The following is a 6,218-nucleotide window of genomic DNA, read 5'->3' as shown; positions in this document are numbered from 1 at the left end:
CCATAAATCATTTGTTAGAGCTGCTGCTTGTCAGTTGAGTCCTGAAGTCTACCATGGACGTTCCTGCTTATCTACGACATCATTCAACACCTTAACCAGAAGGGCATTCTCAGATCTCTACTTTGAATTTCTTTGAGTACAATAAGAAATGGGAACTTCTGCAGTGGAAGATTGAAAAACAATTTAGCTAACTGTTAAGATGGCTGTTGACAGTTAAACTGTACAAATAAACAATAAATAAATATGATACATTTCAATTAATAATTTTAAAAAATTGTTTAGCTTGTTCATCAGAGTGTCTTTAACTAAAATAATAGACTGGCTACACATCTGGAAGGTGTGCTAATCATGCATTAACATTGCTGCTTTTGAAATGTGACATTTCATACTGCAGCAATAATAATAATAGCAATTAAAAATACGAGCAGTAATTATAGGGGCCTTGCACCTTTCAATCCGTTGAGATGTGCTGCATGCTGCAGCTGAGGGACTAATCAGACTGTTGGACATATACAGGGAGTGCAGAATTATTAGGCAAATGAGTATTTTGTCCACATCATCCTCTTCATGCATGTTGTCTTACTCCAAGCTGTATAGGCTCGAAAGCCTACTACCAATTAAGCATATTAGGTGATGTGCATCTCTGTAATGAGAAGGGGTGTGGTCTAATGACATCAACACCCTATATCAGGTGTGCATAATTATTAGGCAACGTCCTTTCCTTTGGCAAAATGGGTCAAAAGAAGGACTTGACAGGCTCAGAAAAGTCAAAAATAGTGAGATATCTTGCAGAGGAATGCAGCAGTCTCAAAATTGCAAAGCTTCTGAAGCGTGATCATCGAACAATCAAGCGTTTCATTCAAAATAGTCAACAGGGTCGCAAGAAGCGTGTGGAAAAACCAAGGCGCAAAATAACTGCCCATGAACTGAGAAAAGTCAAGCGTGCAGCTGCCAAGATGCCACTTGCCACCAGTTTGGCCATATTTCAGAGCTGCAACATCACTGGAGTGCCCAAAAGCACAAGGTGTGCAATACTCAGAGACATGGCCAAGGTAAGAAAGGCTGAAAGACGACCACCACTGAACAAGACACACAAGCTGAAACGTCAAGACTGGGCCAAGAAATATCTCAAGACTGGTTTTTCTAAGGTTTTATGGACTGATGAAATGAGAGTGAGTCTTGATGGGCCAGATGGATGGGCCCGTGGCTGGATTGGTAAAGGGCAGAGAGCTCCAGTCCCACTCAGACGCCAGCAAGGTGGAGGTGGAGTACTGGTTTGGGCTGGTATCATCAAAGATGAGCTTGTGGGGCCTTTTCGGGTCGAGGATGGAGTCAAGCTCAACTCCCAGTCCTACTGCCAGTTTCTGGAAGACACCTTCTTCAAGCAGTGGTACAGGAAGAAGTCTGCATCCTTAAAGAAAAACATGATTTTCATGCAGGACAATGCTCCATCACACGCGTCCAAGTACTCCACAGCGCGGCTGGCAAGAAAGGGTATAAAAGAAGAAAAACGAATGACATGGCCTCCTTGTTCACCTGATCTGAACCCCATTGAGAACCTGTGGTCCATCATCAAATGTGAGATTTACAAGGAGGGAAAACAGTACACCTCTCTGAACAGTGTCTGGGAGGCTGTGGTTGCTGCTGCACGCAATGTTGATGGTGAACAGATCACAACACTGACAGAATCCATGGATGGCAGGCTTTTGAGTGTCCTTGCAAAGAAAGGTGGCTATATTGGTCGCTGATTTGTTGTTGTTTTGTTTTTGAATGTCAGAAATGTATATTTGTGAATGTGGAGATGTTATATTGGTTTCACTGGTAAAAATAAATCATTGAAATGGGTATATATTTGTTTTTTGTTAAGTTGCCTAATAATTATGCACAGTAATAGTCACCTGCACACACAGATATCCCCCTAAAATAGCTAAAACTAAAAACAAACTAAAAACTACTTCCAAAAACATTCAGCTTTGATATTAATGAGTTTTTTGGGTTCATTGAGAACATGGTTGTTGTTCAATAATAACATTATTCCTCAAAAATACAACTTGCCTAATAATTCTGCACTCCCTGTATAGTATATATAGTATAATAGTTCCTTATTACTTCCTCTAGGCTGCGTCAAAGAAGACACAGTACTTATATGTCAAATGAAATGTCATGTACATCAAATGTGTATCACCAAGTCACTACGTGGCGCTGTGAGTGTGACCTTATACTGACACACAGATGTTTCCAGACTTGGATGCTAATCATGTGATGTTTGGCACAGATTACGGTTATGACAGCTTCTGTCAGCAGGTCTGTAAATAAAAAACAGAACAACAGAAGGGTTGAGTCTAATTAAACTAAATCATCATCTGCGTAGGTTGATTACTGATATTAACATTAAATTTTGTATTGATTTATGGGTTTCATAATAACTGCAAACTGATGACAGCTGTAATGCTTAAAAATGAACAACAACACCGTAGATAACTGTGTAATTGTCCTTTTTGTGCGCGTTTATACAGTTAAAATAACATGTTGGTCTCACCACCTGCAGGTACTTGTGTTTTAATTTTAATTTGTTAAAAATGTAAATGAACATTGTGATAACATCATTTTTACTTGAAGCTATCTTCCATAAAAGTATTTGGGTCACACTCCAAGGGTGTGGACTAAGAACTCATTGTCACCACCACACTGATCTGTAACTCATCTTTGAACTTGGCATAGTTGTGCTGACACTGTGTTTACATTGTTGTGCTGATAAAAAAATAAACCCAGATGGTGTCACGGTGGTGGAACGGACTCAGGCGCAGACTGAGAAAGCACGGTTCAACAATACTTTATTAATCACACTGGTGCGCTATGTACACGTGAAGGGGGGGAAACACCAGGGTCCCGGGGATCAATAGGCTGGGGAAACACACTTCTTCGCACTTGCTCCGCTCCTTGTCCAAACAATCTCCACACAAGCAGCCCACTCACACTCACGGGGTCCAGGGGTCACAAAAGGGCTGATCCAGGTAAACCTATTTACACAGACGAGGGTAAGTCAAAGGCAAGCACGGGAACAACAGAATCGCAATGAAGCCAGGCAACGCTAACGAGAGTTACTCAATATTCCAGCGACGAGTAGCTCAGAGCCCCTGCCTTAAGAAGAGCTGCAAATCACCGGACATCAGCTGCAGGTGCATGGGCCAAGGGCGGGAGCCCAATCAGAGCTCCGCCCAGGCAGACAGGTAGGAGAGAGAGAGCAAGGCGAGGGGAGCAGACAGAGAGTAAAACAACAAACACTTGTGGCCACACTGGGCTGGCCGGGGAGGCACAGGGAGCATGACAGATAGCAAACGATAGCTGAAACTATTTTAGGACAAAGATGTTGTCAATCAACATGAACTCTAACGTTAATCACTTTTGCACTCTTGGTTATTAACCAGTCCCAGGTTTCATCAGTTTGTTAACACTGATCCAACATTTATTTCACGTTGACCGTAATGATGATTGTTCAGTGTCTTCTCATATGGAAAAGAAATAGTAAAAACTTATATGATTTACTCATGAAAGTGGCCACTTTCTCATTACTTTCATATATTGTTTTAGGAAGTATCCAAAACATACAAGTTTCATTATATAATTTTTCAGGGGATCTTATATCTGTTTTCACTCTTATATGCTTTTCATACAAGTTCCACACAAGACAGATACAAACTTTATAAGATTTATATTTATCTTTTCCATATGGGTTCTCTCTGCGATCTGTCTACAGACAGACCTTTCTTCAAACTTAAGCTGCTTTTTGATCTCATCTGAATGTTGAAAGTTTGGTGACCTTGTGTTGTTATGTTGCTGATAAAAATCTGTCCACAGACATAACTGATAAACTTCCCCACACAGTATTTGTGCTTAGTTTATTTCAAATTAGCATATTTGTCCATTAGAGAACCTATACAGATACCAACACAGAGGGCTGTGCAAGGTGAAAATAATGCCAGTGTGCAAGCTGTGTCATGCCATGCTTCTTATTAAGAGGCAAAATATCCAAACCTACATGGTCCTGTGTGAAAAAGCGATCGCCTCCTAAAACCTAATAACTGTTTGGCGAGCCTTTGCAGCAACAACTCTACTCAAGTGTTTGCAATAACCTGCAGTGCACCTCTACAGTCTTTTACAGCACTGTGGAGGTGCTGTAAAAGACCTTATACTTTCCCCTTTACACAAAGGGGAAAGTATAAGGTAAGTTTTATGTCTATACAGTCAGGAGAGAGTCGAGTGAGGAGTTTAGGGTGATGAAAGGCCCAAATGAATCAGTGTTTTTTTCTTTTTTCTAACTATCTCATCACAGGTCTTCCAACTGATCCCAGACTCTGATCTTTCTAAACCTAACCAGCTTTGTTATGTGGCTGAACGACACCAAGAGGCAAAGCCACTATCTACGATGTTCTGTTTATTTCCATAAGGATTCGACTTGTTGATATTTTAGAAATGGGTTTTTTGTTTGTGCTGTAGTTATGTTGATTCCTTGTGTTTATTTTATTGTGAAAACCTTTTCTTTCTCATAATTGTTACTCTATGTAAGTTATTTCCATGTTATGTGACTTACTGTTTTGTTTTAGGAGGCCTTTGTCTCTTGTATCTGTTTTCAGTTTGACTTCCTTCATCTTATTTCCATTGATTCGTCTGTACCTTGTTTTTCCCAGCTGTGTCTCAACCCCCTTATTAGCCCTCAGTGTATTTAAAGTTTTGTCTCTCCTTTGCTTTTTGTTGGTGTGCCTGTTTACCTGATTTGTGTGTTTCTGTTTTTATTGTTTCATGCTCTTCGCGTACTTCTTAGTTAATGTTTAGTTTGTTGCGTTTAACTTCAAGCCCATCTGTGAGTCACACATTTGGTTCCTGTGTCTTGCTAGAGTTATGAGAGAGTGTCCAATCCACAAGGTCCAGTGCGGTCTGTGAAGCCTGAGCCAACATGTCCCGTGTTACCAAAGTCTCCAGTGTAGCCCTGAACTGTTCCTCAGTTTTGCTCTGGCCTCGGGCCGGCCCCCTCAGCTATTGCTTGGCTTTGCACCACTTCGTAATTGGCCACCCAAACTGTCCTTCTGCTTTGTTTTACCCTTGGGCCAACCTCCTAAACTGTTTTACCTTCATTCCTGGAGTTTTTGCGTTTGTTTTCGCTTTGTGGGTGTAGGGGGATGTGGGCTGTTGGTGGAAGAAGGGGAAGGGAGAGAAGCACAAACACTGTATAATCAAGTGTTTGTGCTTTATTTAGAAAAAAGACATTTTTTATTATCATCAAACACTTTTTTCAGGAACTTTTGATTAAAATGTGTCCTCTTTGCAGATTCACAGCAATGTCTAGAGAAATACATGTTTCAGAGTGATATTCTGGATATACAGTATTCACTTAAAATTTGTTTTTTCTTGTTACTTCCAGTAACAAATCACGACAACAGTTGCCTTAAGGCGCTTTATATTGTAAGGTAGACCCTACAATAATACATACAGAGAAAAACCCAACAATCATATGACCCCCTATGAGCAGCACTTTGGCGACAGTGGGAAGGAAAAACTCCCTTTTAACAGGAAGAAACCTCCGGCAGAACCAGGCTCAGGGAGGGGCGGGGCCATCTGCTGTGATTGGTTGGGGTGAGAGAAGGAAGACAGGATAAAAGACATGCTGTGGAAGAGAGACAGAGGTTAATAACAGATATGATTCAATGCAGAGAGGTCTGTTAATACATAGTGAGTGAGAAAGGTGACTGGAAAGGAAAACCTCAATGCATCATGGGAATCCCCCGGCAGCCTACGTCTATTGCAGCATAACTAAGGGAGGATTCAGGGTCACCTGGTCCAGCCCTAACTATATGCTTTAGCAAAAAGGAAAGTTTGAAGCCTAATCTTAAAAGTAGAGATAGTGTCTGTCTCCTGAATCCAAACTGGAAGCTGGTTCCACAGAAGAGGGGCCTGAAAACTGAAGGCTCTGCCTCCCATTCTACTTTTAAATACTCTAGGAACAACAAGTAGGCCTGCAGAGCGAGAGCGAAGTGCTCTAATAGGGTGATATGGTACTACAAGGTCATTAAGATAAGATGGGGCCTGATTATTTAAGACCTTGTATGTGAGGAGCAGGATTTTGAATTCAATTCTGGATTTAACAGGAAGTTTACTTACCTGGATGATTGAGAATGCATCAAGACATGATCAACAGAAATCAAAGATTAAAACTTGACAGA

This window comes from Rhamphochromis longiceps, linkage group LG5 (assembly GCF_057381845.1).
Source record: "Rhamphochromis longiceps isolate RC_006_pf linkage group LG5, R_longiceps_female_GT1.1, whole genome shotgun sequence".
Taxonomy (NCBI): Eukaryota; Metazoa; Chordata; class Actinopteri; order Cichliformes; family Cichlidae; genus Rhamphochromis; species Rhamphochromis longiceps.
This window is presented reverse-complemented; position numbering follows the sequence as displayed.